The 16,618-nt window shown below is 38.0% G+C and overlaps 1 pseudogene; it reads left to right on the top strand.

Moving 5' to 3' along the window:
- LOC102490750 (elongation factor 1-alpha 1-like) overlaps positions 1–5,045 on the top strand; it is a 32,173-nt pseudogene extending 27,128 nt beyond the window's left edge.
- The last annotated feature ends 11,573 nt before the right edge of the window (positions 5,046–16,618 follow it).

The following is a 16,618-nucleotide window of genomic DNA, read 5'->3' as shown; positions in this document are numbered from 1 at the left end:
AAAAGTCACCAGGTCCGGGACTCGAACCGTGGTTGACCATGTGGAAGTGTCCAGCACCTTAACCACCACGCCACCTGCTGGTCGCCAGAAGAGAGATTTTTCAATACTCCTGCTACAAAGAAATGATAAATGTATGAGGTGATGGATGTGCTAATTTCTCTGATTTGATCATTACTCAATATGTACATGTGTGAAAATATTATGCCGTGTAAATGTGTACAATAATTTTGTGTCAATTTAAAATGTTTATAAAGAAAAAGAAATAGAGCTTCAGAAAGAGGTCTCATTTAAGGTTGAAGTGAACATCATAGTTTTGGTTAACATACAACAGGTGGTATTCTGAAAACATATATTCCACCTCGCTAGAAGACAGAGTATGAAAAGCAAAAAGGATAACATATATGAAGGTATTTATAAACTGCACTTTGTTTTAGCAAGGTCAGGTATTTGTTAGTGTTGCTGCTGCAGAAGATGATAGTGTTGGCAACTCATTGGTTTTGTCATTGTTAAAGTAACGTGTGCTCAAGAACCAAGTGGATTTCACTCAGATTCAATGAAACCATGAAGTACATGAAGCTATAGTGTGAATTATGTGTCTAACTTATGTATAACCTTCTATAAGACAACTTTATGAGTTATTGTCCAGATCCAGCTAAGAGATAAATTAAAGAACAAGTTAATGATTAGCAATTTCTCCATAGCTCAAAGTCTGGGATTCACAACCACAGGGAAAAAAAAGAAAAAGTGAGTATCATAAAAAAGATAGTATTTTACTACTTTTCACACATTAACTACCATTTTTTTCCAGAACCAAATGTGATTATATGATTTTAAGTTCAGATATTAGGAGAGATTTTGTACCTATAACATAGATTATTATAAAGATATATATACTATACTTAACTATACCAGTTATAATTATAATATATGTATGTGTGTGTGTGTGTGTGTGTGCGCGTGTGTGTGTGTAAATTAATTTAATGGGAAATAAATTAAAAAGACAACTCACAGGTGAAAAAGTATTTGTAAACATGTGTCTAATAAGTATCTAGCATTTACAGTATTTAATGGATCCTTAAAAGTAAACTATAAAAAGACAATCTAATTTTTGAAAGTGGACAAAAGATTTGAAGAGATATTTCTCCAAAGACAATATACAAATGACCCACAAGGTCATGAAAAAATGCTTAACATTGGGAGTCATTAAGGAAATGAAAATCAAAACCCCCAGGAAAAAATCTTATCCTGTCCAATAGGCTGGCAACAATGAGGAGAGCTGCAATAATAATAGTCAAACAGCCCTCCTGCTAGTGAGGGTGTGGAGAAACTGCAACTCTCCTACATTCCTATGAGAGAGGTGGCTGGAATGTAAGTCAAAACAAAAAACTGGGGATTCAAAACCAAAGGAAAAAAAAAAAAAAAAAAAAAAAAAAAAAAAAAAAAAAAAAAACCTCCAGGTCCTGTTTTTGGAAGAAAACTTTAAAGCTGGTGAAGGTCCTTACCATCCCCCCTTCATGGCTACCCTTTTTTGAATCTCTGAATCTCTGTTCATATCTTCTCCATCCCAAGTGTTGTCATGCCTTTCCTCCCTTCTAAACCCAAACTGAGTAGTCAGAAATAATCGACTTATAAAACACCTATGAATAGAGTTTAATTTATTCTATCCTCAGTTCTCCCTTGTATTGAGGTCACTTTCTATTAGTAATGGGACCCACCGTTATATCAATTAAATATCCCATTCCTTTACAGAACAAAAGAAAACACCTGATAATAGTTTTTCTTCCAATTTTTCCAAATTCTGCATTAGATCAATGTGGGAGAAAAAAGTAGGACTGGCCAAGAAACATGTCAAGCCAAGATGTACCATTCAGAGAATGAGATCTTCTTCCCCATTCCACCAACTCCACAAAACTGAGACAAACATGGGGCTAAAGAGAGATTCCCATTCTGGTCTAATCAGGGTCAGAACTCATCAGGACTGATGAGGATCTCCCAAACCCATCTCTTTGTGCCCCGGGATGCTCTGACACTGAGAAAATATTTGCAAACTGTAAATTTGATAAAGGGTTGATATCCAGAACATATAAGGAATTCAAACAATTCAATACCAAAAAAAATACAATATTAAATAAGCAAATGACCTTTATATACATTCATCAAAAGGAAACATACCAATGGCCAAGAAATATATTTTTAAATGTTCAGCATCACTAATATTTCTAGGTGTATATCCAAAGGAAATGAAACCAGTACATTAAAAAGATATCTGCATTGGCTCCTTCCTCCACCAGCCCATTCCCCACCCCCTGACTCATGCTCTTGACCAAGCACTAAGGTCATCTCTAAAAGTGTCATCTGCTACAGCACCATACCACTTCCTAGGAACACTGAGCTTATAATGCCTGGTTCATTTCCCTACTCATAGTCACACACGGTTCACTGGCTTGTTAGCAGGGAGTATAAAATAATCATTTTTTAAAGCCCCCTCAGATAAAGTACTCAATGAAATATTAGTTGAATTTGTTCAGGCTACCCAGGTAAACCTCTCTCTGTAAAGCCAAGCTAAGACCCCATGTAGTACCTTAGCAATAATTTGTCAACTTTCAGTCAGATATTCTTTAAATATTGGCTTTTTGTATATTCATCAGTGAAGTAAAAACCATCTAACAATTAAAACAATCATCTTCTTTATGTTTAAAATAAGGAACATCCTCAAAATATAACAAAATATTTAGATTTATTTGGAATTTTCATTCCACTCTCTTATTATTATGTATAACTGGATAGTATAAGTATATTCATTGTATATTGTTGTCATAACATATTACCACAAATTTGGGGTTTAAGCAACATAAATTTATGGGGTCAGCAGGCACCATAGTGGCTAAGGTGCTGGACTTCCATATGGCTGACTATGATTCAAGTCCTGGACCCGGCAGCTTGAAACTCATGGATGTATGTGTGTGTGAGCCCAGAATGGATTCTGGCTCCCTCAACCACTGGGTTATAGAGCTAGCCCCTGAAAAATTCGTAAGAATCTTCATGTCTTATTTCTCCTTTTTCTCCCAGTCTTTATGCCAGGTAAGGTGGCTGTTAACAAGAAACAATAGTTACTGAGAACAAGGAAGACTGGGAAGAGGGAATGGGGCTCTCATGGAACTTACTATGTGGTCTTAGCCATTTATTGGGCAGATGTGCTTGCTTCAGTTTTCTCACCAAGAATTTATCTGCTCTTTTTTCACAACGGGTTTGCCGTCAGAACATGAGTGTTATAAAAACCACAACTAAATCAAAGCTAGAATAGAAAAAGAAAAGACTCACATCAGCATCACTGTCATTGGACATGTATATTCCAACAAGCCCACCACTACTGGTCATCTGATCTACAAATGTGGTGATATCAACAGAAGAACCATCCAAAAATTTGAGGAGACTGCTGAGATGAGAAAAAGCTCCTTCAAGTATGCCTGGGTCTTGGATAAAGTGAAAACTGAATGTGAACATATTATCATTGATATCTCCCTGTGGAAATTTGAAACCAGCAAGTATTATGTGCCTATCATTGATGTCCCAGGACACAGAGACTTTCCCAAAAACAGGATTATAGGCAGAACTCAGGCTGACTATGCTGTCCTGATTGCTGCTGCTGGTGTTGGTGAATTTGAAGCTGGTATCTCAAGAATGAACACACTCATGAGCATGCCTTTCTAGTTTACACACCAGGTGTGAAACCACTTATCAGTGTTAAAATGGATTCTACTGAGCCACCTTATAGTCAGAAGAGATATGATGAAATTGTTAAGGAAGTCACTACCTACATTAAGAGAACTGGCTATAATTCTGACATAGGAGCATTTCTGCCAGTTTCTGATTGGAATGGAGACAAAATGCTGGAGCCAAGTGCTAACATTGCCAGGGTTCAAAGGATGGAAAGTGACCCATAAAGATGGCAATGCCACTAGAACTATGCTGCTTAAAGGTCTGGATTACAACCTACTACCAACCCATCCAACTGACAAGCCCTTGTGTCTGCCCCTCCAGGATGCATACAAAATTGGTGGAACTAGCCTTGTCTCTGTGGGCCAAGTGGAGACTGGTGTTCTCAAACCTGGTATGTTGGTCACCTTTGCAATAGTCAATGTGCCAACTGAAACAAAGTCTGTTGAAATGCACTGTGAAGCTTTGAGTGAGGCTCTTCCTAGGAACAGTGTAAGTTTTAATGTCAAGAATACATCTGACTGGGATCAGCAGACAGTGTAATATTTATGTCACTGGACTCCCACATGGTCGACTCCGGGTTCAAGTCCCAGATCCAGTGGCTTGAAACTCATGACAGGAATGTGTGTGTGCATGCCCAAAATCTCAGTAGGAGAATGGAAGAGAAGGGATTGTGGCAAAGCCATCCCCCTAGGGGGTGAGTTCTCACTTTCTATCTCTCTGTCTCTTTGGTGGGTACATGTGTCCTATAGCAAAATCTCTCTTTGGAAAAAAAAAAAAAGTCTCTCAAGGATGTTCAGTGTGGCAATGTTGTTAGAGAGAGCAAAAATGGCTTCACTGCTCAGGTGATTATCCCAAACCATCTAGGCCAAATTAGTGCTGGCTATGCATCTGTACTGGATTGTCAAACAGCTCACATTGCTTGCAAGTTTGCTGGGATGAAGGAAAAGATTGATCACACTTCTGGTAAAATGTTGAAAGATATCCCTAAATTCTTGAAATCAGGTAATCCCACCTTTATTGATAGTTCCTGGCAAGCCCTATGTGTTGAGAGCATCTCTAACTATCCTCCTCTGGGTCATTTTGCTGTTTGCGAGATGAGACAGACAGCTGTCATGGGTGTCAGCGAAGCCATGGACAAGAAGGCTGCTGGAGCTGACAAGGTAACCCAGTCTGCCCAGAAAGCTCAGAAGACAAAATGCATATCCTTAATTCTTGCCACCCCAGTCTTAATCGGTGGTGGAAGAACAGTCTCAGAACTGTTTGTCTTAACTGGCCTTTTAAGTTTAGTAGTAAAAAGACTGGTTAATGATAGCAATGCCTCATAAAAACTTCAGAAGGAAAGAAGAATGTTTTGTGGACCACTTTGGTTTTGTGCGTGTGGCAGTTTAAAGTTATTAGTTTTTAAAATCTGTACTTTTTAATGTGCTGACCAAATATCTGTCACAGAATTTTGAGACGCATTAAAACAAAGTTTAATGAGAAGCCTGTGTCTTCTTTGGGTCAACAATGAGACTTCCATAGAAACCTGTTGAGGCAAAAAGTTGAGTCTGTAATCTTTCAAGTATTAAGAATCTGTTGGGGGACCAGCAGTTGGCACAATGGCTATGTTGCTGGACTCCCATGTAGTCGACCACGGTTCAAGTCCCTGACCTGGTAGCTTAAATTCATGCCGAACATGTGTGTGTGTGTGTGTGCCCAAGATCCCAAGAGGAGAATGGAGGAGAAGGGATTGTGGGGTGGCCATCCCCCCTTGGGGGTGATTTCTCGCTTTCTGTCTCTCTGTCTCTCTCTGTCATTCTGGTGAGTGCATGCGCCCTATAGCAGAAACCTCTCTTTAAAAAAAAAGAATCTGTTGGAAGTTAGAGAATATGATAATTTAGATTTTTTTTTCTGGGTGGGAATTAGGGTCATTATTTCTCGTCTGTTCCTAAGAAGGCAGAATCTTAACAGAAAAGCAGAATACATGTTTACATATTTCCTTTGGAAGGTCAAATATAATAATGGCTGTGTGTTACATGTAACATTTTATAGTTATCAATATTAAGTAAATTTGTCTGAATAATCTCAAAAATATATAACTGCTATTAAAAATTTTTTTTCTGATGGATACATATATGGCATTGCTTGGGCAAACTCACTAGTGCAGTGGTCAAGCTGTGTACATAGGGAACCTGCTCCCACATGGCTGAGTCCCAGCCCCAGTGGCTTGAGAAATATGACAAGCATGTGTGCATAAATACCAAAATCCTGACAGGGTGTGGAAATGGAAGAAAATGGATTATGGTGTAACCATTCCCCATAGGAGAGATTTCTCTCTCTTAGTCTCTGTTTCTCTGGTGAGAGCACACATTTTGTGGCAAGGAGAAAATATAGCATATATAGCATTACTCATTTGCCACAGATTTGAAATTGTCTTGATCCAAATTAATGAGTCAGTGTACATTTAAACAAGGTTTAAAACCGGATAGGCAACTAATCCTCAGTTATAGCAATATCTAACAGATGCTACTTTTATGTAATAGGAAAAAAATGTAAAACTGTACATCAGAATTTTCAATGGTGGGACCAGTAGAAGATGGCATGGTGGTTAAGGGCACTGGACTCCCACATGGGCAACCACAGTTCAAATCCTAAACGAGGTAGCTTGCTTTGCTTTCTCACTCTCTCTCTCTCTCTCTCTCTCTCTCTCTCTCTCTCTCTCTCTCTCCCCCATATACACGTGCATGTGCATCTGTCCCTCTCTGGTCAAATTCAAATAAATAAATAAATAAAGTTACATCAAATAATTCTTTAAGAAAATAAAAAGAATTAGCAATGGTGAATAAAATACTCGAGTTCCCAGAATAAAGATAAGTCAAAAGCAAGAAAATGAGGTTTTAATGAAAAATAAAATGTCTTATTCAGTAGTATTTGTAGTGTACTGAATAAATATCCTATGATGAGTTATAGGAAACACAATACTTGGTCCCAGATCTCAAGAAGCTAAGAAAAAAACAGATGTAAAAAGAGATAATACCTAGTGGCTGAAGTGCTGGATACTTTTATATATGCTATATTATTTACTTCTCCCAAGCGTTGGAGATACATATTATTACTCATTTTATATCAGAAGAAACAGAGGCTTGAAGAGATAAAATAACTTGCCCCAAATCTCACATTTTGAAAGTACCAGAGCTATGATTCAAAACCAGGTCTCTCTATAAATCTGAAATCCGAATTTATCACACAGATAAGTTTTCTCACAATGAACAATAATTAAAAAATTTTCATTCCTTTATAGGAAGAGCACAAAATGCTATAGATATTCAAAGTAAATAGAGACTATGGAATGTTTCTTAAATACATAAACATTAACAGGCAATAACAATGATCTTCAAAAAAATGAATATCTAAAAGAACACATGATGTTTTCATGAACATAAACATTAAAATATAAGAAACACTCATGTTTTATGTTTTAGGCTTCTTCTCTTTTTTTATTTTATTATTTTTTTGTGTGTGTAGAAGTTTTTGCTATAGGGCATGTGCGCTCGTCAGAAAGACAGAGAGAGAGAGAGATAAAAAGTGAGAAATCACCCCCTAAGGGGGATGGCCATGCCACAATCCCTTCTCTTCCATTCTCCTCTCAGGATTTTGGGCATACACGCACACACGCCCAGCGTGAGATTAAGCCACCAGGTCCAGGACTCGAACCGTGGTCAGCTACATGGGAGTTCAGCAACATAGCCATTACTCTAACTGCTGGTCCCTGTTTTAGGCTTCTTCTTAGCCCACCTAGTTATAACACACCCTTTTAACATTACCTGATGTCAAGTATGTATGCGTGTGTATAGTTTTTATTTTGCTATTCATGTTCACTTTAAAGGCACCTGTGTTCTGAGTCGTGGATCTTTGTAGTCTCTATTTTGACTTCTCCTTCATAAAATCTAACCTTTTTGTCCATGTGCTATATATGCTCCCTGTCCCTACATCCCAGCATCTCCTGGGCTCCCTCTTTAGTTAAGCTTGGGTGAGCCAATCTGGTATAATGTAGTAGTTACTTCTAGTAGTTTCTATACTTGGTATAGAAAAAAGCCCTACTGAGGTTTTATATTTCAAGCAGGAGACTTCTAGATTCCAAAGTTCAATATAGGGAAGTTAGCAATACTGAGAAGGCATTAATTAATATATTACCTGTGACCTGAAAGGTTGGGAGTTATATGGATATCATTTATCACAGCAGAAAGCTGAGGGCATTTCCTTTGAAACAATACCATGTTCTCACTGTGTAAAAATGAGAAACTGTTTGCCTCTCTATCCTATCCTCTTATCACACAATTGGAAACAACATTTAGATATTAAGATGAATGCATGTCTCTCTGCACCTGTTCCATGGTTTTGTACAAACAGGAAAATTCACGGATAAGTCTTTACCCATCCTACCTCTCAAAGAGGACATAAAGACCTTTTTCACTGGTCTTAATATTGCTCAGTTCTCATTTTCTGGAAAGGAAGTATGAAATATAAGAGTGGGGTAAAATCCATCAGATTGAAAATCAAGCCTAAAGACGGCAGCAATGACAACACACACCACTGTCAGGTAATGGGCTAGAAGCAAGAAAATGGAGACACCAATTAAGACTATGAACTAATGGAGACCTAGGTAAGAGCTGACACTCTGTCACCTAAAGATATTAATTTATGGCAAGAATATCCGAACAAAGAAAAAAAGCAAGAGAACCTCTAGCCACTTTTTCATCTCAACACAGGACATGAAGATTACCCTCAGATCTCAATTTCCTTCTTCTCCCACATAATGAGCATACCATGAATGTTAGCTAAATGAATGACTGATGACATTGGCAAGCAGCTCCATTGAAGCAAGAGGTAATTCTCATTTCCCCACATTGGTATTCCTTTTAAGGCCCAAAGCATTTCCAGCTACATTATTCCAAGTTTTCTCAATAATTGTGTGGTATAACAGTGCAGGAATATTGCCCCCATTTTACTGATGAGGAAATTATGATTGAGAAAGGTAGAAAGAATGACTCACCCAAAGTCACACAGATATTTAGTACCAGAAGGTTACCTGGAACATAGGCTTGCAGATTAGTAGTGTCGATGGAGATACTATCTTAGTATTTTTCTTCTTAATATTACTTTGTATTATCCTTCCTTAGTATTATCCTTCAGAAGGGTAAAGAGGAGTAGCCCTGTTTTTGCTCTTTTCCCTCTCATTCTGTGGGACTAGTGGCCATATTTCACTGGGAACAATCTAGATTATTAGTAATAGCCACTAACACTTAATGCCTTTAATAAATGCTACCTTTGTGTTTCAATTTCCTCATCTCTAAGATAGATATTGACGGTAGCTACCTTATGAGGTGATTTTGAGGATTAAATGAATGAACAAATTTAGAAAAGTTACAGGCGCATAGCTAATTAAGTGATAATCCCTGCCTTCTTTCTAATATTACAATCAAAGCCCACCTGCCCACAGGTAAATGTTTTCCTAGTTTCCCATCTATGCAATACAAATGCAGTAATTTTGAGATTTCCCAGTTCTGTTGGGAATCTACTCACCATGAGTCTTAGTTTAGAGGCTGAAATTCTTCCTCCCATTTGACAACCAAGAAGACTTAATTTTCCTATGAGTATTCATGTTTTAAAATATTTTGTCTGTGGGACCAGCAGATGACTTACCAGTTATGTCCCTAGACCCCCAGATGGCCATCCACGGTTTGAGATGGATGGCTTAAAAATCATGCCACATGTGCATGTATGCCCAAGATCCAGGAGAAAAATGAAGGAGAAGGGATTGAGGTGTGGCCATCTCCCCTGGAGAGTGATTTCTCACTTTCTCCTTACTGTGTCTCTCTGGTGAGTGCACTCCAAATATAGATAGATAGATAGATAGATAGATAGATAGATAGATAGATAGATAGATTAGATATAGATAGATTAGATTAGATAGATAGATAGATATAGATGATTGTTAGTAGATATAGATGATAGATAAATAGATAGATGATTGATTGATAGATAGATAATAGATAGATATAGTCTACTACCTTCAGTTATTAAATTATAGTCTATGTGGCCACCTTATTAGAAAATAGACTACTTCTTTAGGCCTTTTAAGCATTGAAAATAGTTCATGGTCTCCCAATTAGGGAGGTCCCTGAGGACCACATATTGAGAACCACTGCACTAATCTAACCCTTCATTTCCAGGATAAGAAAAGGTGATTTTGAGGATTAAATGAATGAACAAATTTAGAAAAGTTACAGGCGCATAGCTAATTAAGTGATAATCCCTGCCTTCTTTCTAATATTACAATCAAAGCCCACCTGCCCACAGGTAAATGTTTTCCTAGTTTCCCATCTATGCAATACAAATGCAGTAATTTTGAGATTTCCCAGTTCTGTTGGGAATCTACTCACCATGAGTCTTAGTTTAGAGGCTGAAATTCTTCCTCCCATTTGACAACCAAGAAGACTTAATTTTCCTATGAGTATTCATGTTTTAAAATATTTTGTCTGTGGGACCAGCAGATGACTTACCAGTTATGTCCCTAGACCCCCAGATGGCCATCCACGGTTTGAGATGGATGGCTTAAAAATCATGCCACATGTGCATGTATGCCCAAGATCCAGGAGAAAAATGAAGGAGAAGGGATTGAGGTGTGGCCATCTCCCCTGGAGAGTGATTTCTCACTTTCTCCTTACTGTGTCTCTCTGGTGAGTGCACTCCAAATATAGATAGATAGATAGATTAGATATAGATAGATTAGATTAGATTAGATAGATAGATATAGATGATTGTTAGTAGATATAGATGATAGATAAATAGATAGATGATTGATTGATAGATAGGTAATAGATAGATATAGTCTACTACCTTCAGTTATTAAATTATAGTCTATGTGGCCACCTTATTAGAAAATAGACTACTTCTTTAGGCCTTTTAAGCATTGAAAATAGTTCATGGTCTCCCAATTAGGGAGGTCCCTGAGGACCACATATTGAGAACCACTGCACTAACCTAACCCCTCATTTCCAGGATAAGAAATGGCAAAGTCAAGATGTTGGGGGATTTGTTCAAGGTCACTCAGCAAGTTAGAGTCAAAGCCTGAGCCAGGATCTGAAGGTTTTGACTCACTGAGAGCTTTGACAGCTTCCTTACCCTTAGACAATATAATATATCTAGTTAAGTTCATTCTTCCACTGAAACTACCATACCAGCAGACCATTGTGGCTTCTAATCTAGGCTGCTTTTTTTTTTTAAGAGAAACTTTTGGTATAGGGCTCATACATTCACAGAGAGACAGAGACAGAAAGCAAGAAATCACTCCCCTGGTGGATGGCCACACCACAATCCCTTCTCCTCCATTCTCCCTCTCAGGATCTTGGGCATGCAGGCGCACATGTCAGAGTGAGTTTTAAGCTGTCAAGTCCAGGACTTGAACGGTGGTCAACTGTGTAGGAGTTCAGCAAAGTAACCATTACACCATCTGCTGATCCTGCAATCTAGGCTCTCTCTCTCTATATATATATATATTTAAATTTTTAAACTTAACTCTCTGCTGCTCTTTAGTCTTTCTAATTCTCACCTTTCCCCCTGCCCCATAGGATAAGCCAAGCAGCCCCATTCAGGGATTTCAACCACCAAAGACCCTCTGCCCAAGCTTCACCCTCCTACTACCTGATCTAGCCAGGAGTCAGGATAAGTCAATCAGCAGCCATCTATATTTGAGTTTTGAATGACTCCATTTGCACAGCACACTTGTGTGCCACAGTTTTCATTTTTTGACAAAAAAATTTTTTTTCTTCTCCTTTTCTTATTGTCTTTGCCATGATTTTTCTCTTTTTTTCCTATTTATTTTCCTTTTCTTTTTACCTTTCTCATTTTTCTGCTCAGTCTCCACACACTGATTTTCTAAATAGGTCTAGATGCTTGGTAGCCTAATATCTGCATACATTTAGGGTCAGATTAATCCTCAGTTTTGATTGAATCAGCTCTGCAAAGGGAGAAAATCGGTACCATTTACAAACTGGAGGTCACTTACTTCTGCATTCCTCTGCTCAGATTTGACTCCAAAAAATAAGCTAAAACATATAACCCAGCAGATGACCAGAAACCACTGAAAAGGCACAAGAAATATGAGAAACCAAGAAAATATCTCTCCTCTAATGGAAAAGAGTAACTTCCCTTCCTCCACAAGGAATAAAAGGGGGGACCAGCAGTTAGCATAATGGCTATGTCACTGGATTCCCACGTAGTTGACTGTGGTTTGAGTCCCGGACCCAGTGGCTTAAACTCACGCTGGGCGCGTGTGCATGTGTGCCCAAGATCCCAAGAGGAGAATGGAGGAGAAGGGATTGCAGCGTGGCCATCCCCTCTGGGGGGTGATTTCTCGCTTTCTATCTCTCTGTATCTCTGTCTGTCTGGCGAGCGCACGTGCCCTATAGCAAAAACCTCTCCAAAAAAATAAATAAATAAATAAAACTGAACTTATGGAAATGTCAGATAAAGAATTTTAAATACTCATAGTGACAAAGCAAACAGAGATGTAAAAGAAGAGACAAGGAACTCCAGAAGGTGCAAGAGAAAGGAAACACCACCGAGTTCCAGAAGGTGAGGAAGTTCTTGCACGATCTGAAAGAGGAGATAGGCATCATGAAAAAGAATCAAATGGAATTGTTAGAGATGAAGGCTTTGAGTTTGGTTCGTTACTACCACATCTTACTCATACGCTCCTCTTTTCTTTTTCTTATTTGCTTTTACTCATTTGACTATATATTTGCCTGAGTTCTGCTTGTATGTGTGTTTATTGTAATAAATTCATTTATTAATTAATAAAAAAAACAGGTAATCAAAACTTCTGTTGAAAATATCAAAAGCAGATTAGATCATGCAGAAAACTGAATCTCAGATGTATGAAAATAGAACCTCTGAGCTGGAGAAATTCACCAAAAAATCACTGAGAAAATAATTTTTTAAAAAAACTGAGAATAACATACTAGATACCATTAAATGCCCAAACATCCAGATCATCAGTATCCCAGAAGGTGAAGAAACTATTAAGGTCATTGATAATCTATTCATGAAATCCTAGAAAAAAACTTTCCAAACTTAGAGACACACTCAAATATCCATACCCAAGAAATACAAAGGACCAATACATACATAGCATCAATCCAAAAAGACCTTCCCCAATCTGACATCACAGGCAGATTGACCAAAACCACAGACAGAAGCAAGATACTAAAATTGGCAAGAGAGAAACATCAAGTTACTTTCAAAGGATGTCCCATAAGTCTAACGTCAGACCTGTAATTGGAAATGATGCAAGCAAGGAAAGAATGGAAAAATATATTCAAAGTGTTAGATGAAAAACTATTTCAACCAAGAATACTATACAGAGCAAGATTATCTTTCATATGGAAATAAAAAAGACAAAATTATTCTCAGATAAACAAAACCTGAAAGAATTTACCAATGCCAGATCAACTCCCCAAGAAGTGCTGAAGGGAGTGCTATACCAGGAAAGCTAATGTTAGACACACAGAAATAAAGAGTACAATAAACAGCCAAGAGAATGGCCAACCTAATGGTAGGGACAAGTCCGGGTTGAATGTTAACTTCCAGAGTTTAAATGAAAAGATCAGTAACACTGCAAATTAACAGTAACACGGTAAATTCAATAGAAGAGAGAATAATTATGTGAGTCTGAACTAGTGAAATAAATTTTCTTTTACTTTAGACTAAAATATTACAGATTTTCTTCAATGCTTTGATTTCCATATTTAAGGATTTTTGTCATCTCTTGAACTGTTGATAGGTTAATCTACCCACTATTTGAACTGAATTCTAATCTTTTCTCCTGACTTTAAGTTTTAAGCAAATTTCTCTTAACATTTTTTATTTTGATCTATGAAAACTAAAACTTTTTTGAAATTAAAAAAATGCATTAAAAATACCTATTAATACCTATTTAATGACTGCAGTAAGCTATATAGCCCTAGTGAGGTGCTACTTTATAGTATGTTCACTTTACTCACTGAGGTTTACGCCTAAAGTCAGACATGCATTCATAAATATGTCAGCTGTGCTTGCTATTGAAAGCCTTTAAATTAATTAAGATCTTTAGCAAATCAATAAAATGTGAGAAAAAAAAGGCATGTAAAACAACTGTACATACCAGAGACAGTATGGGAGAAGGGAAGAAGTTGGCAGAGGGTGAGAGGTAGGGAATCAAAGGTACAAAATAAAAAATCAAAATATATAAGAAAGAAGGAATAAAAGATTATTCGTTGATGATAACACGTATGGTAATATCCTTGATTGAGCCAGTATTTAATGTATACTGGATGGAAAATCTCATTTTGTAGACTGTATTGACATACAGCGAAAAATTGCAAATAAAAAAATATTTAATTTCATTTGCTGTTTTTTTTTTTAGTTTGATCAGAGGGAGACAGAGAGAGAAAGCAATCCACCAAGTCTGTTCCTTAAACCTCAGTTGTCACGTGGAAATCCAGCACCCCTAACCACAATGCCACCTGCCAGCCCCCACAATCTGGGCTTCTTAAAGTCAAGAGCCCTCATCAAAATTATAAAAGGAGGTACAGCATTTGGCAAGGTGGTTAAGGCACCGGACTCCACATGGTCGACCACTGTTCAGGTCCTGTGACCCAAGTCTCATGGTTCAAGTCTGGTGACTTGAAAATCACACTGGGCATGTGTGCATGCATGCCCAAAATCCCAAACGGAAAATGAAAAAGAAAGACTGTGGAGTGGCCAATCCCCCTGGAAGATTGATTTCTCACTTTCCTTCTCTCTGTCTCTTTTTCTCTCTCCAGCAGGGACATGTGCCCTATGGCAAAAAAAATTTTTAAAAAATTGTAAGGGATCTATTTTCACTATATTCAGCAGAGTAAATGGTTCATAACCAGGTAGTAGCAAATAGACCTAGTGCTGGAGATATAGATGATGACTTGGTTATTTCAGGATGTAGATCTTGATTTTTCCATTTGCTGTAGTTTAGAGTCTGTTATAACTTCTTATCCTATACAGTTTGATGATTTCCCTAATATTACCAGGTAACTACCCTTCTAAATTTCTGTAGTTTTTAATTACCTATTTCTTTCTTTTTAAAATTTGCTAGAGTGTGTGTGCACTTACCAAAGAAAGTAAGCACATGAGAAAACACCCCTCAGGGGGATGGCCATGCCACAATCCTTTCTCCTCCATTCTCCTTTCTAGATTTTGGGCATGAATGCACACATGCCTGTTGTGAAGCCACTGGGTCTGAGACCCGAATGGTATAGCTGGCCATGTGGGATCCAGTCACTTAACCTCCATCCCACTAGCTGGTCCATAATGATTTCTTCTTTCTTTTCTTCTTCTCACTCTCTCCTTTCCCCTCCTCCCTCCTCTTTCTCCTTCTTCTCCAGTTTAAGACTGACTCTCTAAGAGACAAGCCACCCCACCCAGTTGTTTTTATTGGCAATTTTAAAGAACAAATGTCTACCCCCATCATTCTAATACTTAAGGTAATGCTGGAAAAGTCTGGAACAATGATGACTGATATGGAAATCTACTTAATCTTCCCATTGACTGACATAAAACCAATGATATAATATTAAGCTATCATACAGATGTCTGAAAATTGTCATTCCAGTCATCCAGAAAAGACATGGCTTTAGGGCGTAGTATTATTTTAGTTGTTTTAAGAAAAAAAATTAATTGAAAAGAAATTTTAACCAAGTTGGATATTCCAGCCCCCAATTACAAAAGCTATATATCTCTCCCTCAGAGAAGTCATGCATCTGAAAGGAAATAGGCAGTGGAAATTTAGACCACACTTTGCTGTAATATCACCCGCTTCTCAGCATTCCCAGCTGCATCCTCCAGCATCTGCAGTCACCGTGGAATTTTTAGGCAACTTGTAGTTTTCCACGTTTATCAGCCAAGACCAATTCTAACTGCATGATCTTTCATGTCCATTGTGGGTTATAGTGTATGACTCTCCCAGTCCATGACATTTAGTGAGTAGATTATAAAAAGAAATTAGCATCCTAAAGGGTTTTTCATCTGGAATGAATAGGCTCTTATTCCAATGTTGTAATTGTTTAGCTATTTTCTTAGAAACTGAAAATCTATCATTGTATAGTGAGTGTAAAGACGTTATTGGTAGATATCCCTATATAATTTGATAAAAGAGTCGTTTTCCTTTTCTCACAATTTTCTACTAGCATGAATAAGAACCCAGTGGAATTCAGATCAGAGCATGTGGCATTTCTGGCCGTGACACAAAGGTCTACAACATCCTCCTAAATATTTGACGACCCCTGGGATACTGCAGTGTAGCACTGCAGTGGGAACAGCTGAAGCTGCTACCACGCACAGCTGTTTTTGCCTTCCCACACTGCTCAGAAGGACCAATGTGGGGGGCTGTGGAAATGGAGGCAAAGTGCTGTGTGAGAAGCACTCGCCCAGGCCCACACAGCACACCTAGGCTGTCTGAGCTCTAAATTGCTGAACTCTGCTCCCCACAGACTGCTCATCTGTACCTGCCACCACCAGGCCCTCCTCTCTGCTTCCTTTCTCTCCTGAAGCTCTTATGTTGCAAGTCAGATACACCATCAATAAAAGCACCCATGTCTTAGGAGAAGGGCTCTGGTAATTAGTGTGGGGACCTGTCCCTAACGCAGCAGAACTAGAGGGTGATGATGATAGAGGAGGAGACAATAATTCCATTGCCAAAATTAGTCATGCCATGATGATAGACTCCAGATAAGTGTTTTCAGGTGGTTGATTAAGAAACCTGTGGCTTCTGACAAAAAGACAAAACAAACAAACAAACCAAAAAAAAAAAAAAAAAAAAAAAAACCCGCAGTCCCTTCCCTTCGAA

Source organism: Tupaia chinensis, unplaced genomic scaffold (genome assembly GCF_000334495.1).
Source record: "Tupaia chinensis unplaced genomic scaffold, TupChi_1.0 Scaffold000314_1, whole genome shotgun sequence".
Lineage (NCBI taxonomy): Eukaryota > Metazoa > Chordata > Mammalia > Scandentia > Tupaiidae > Tupaia > Tupaia belangeri.
This window is presented reverse-complemented; position numbering and strand designations above follow the sequence as displayed.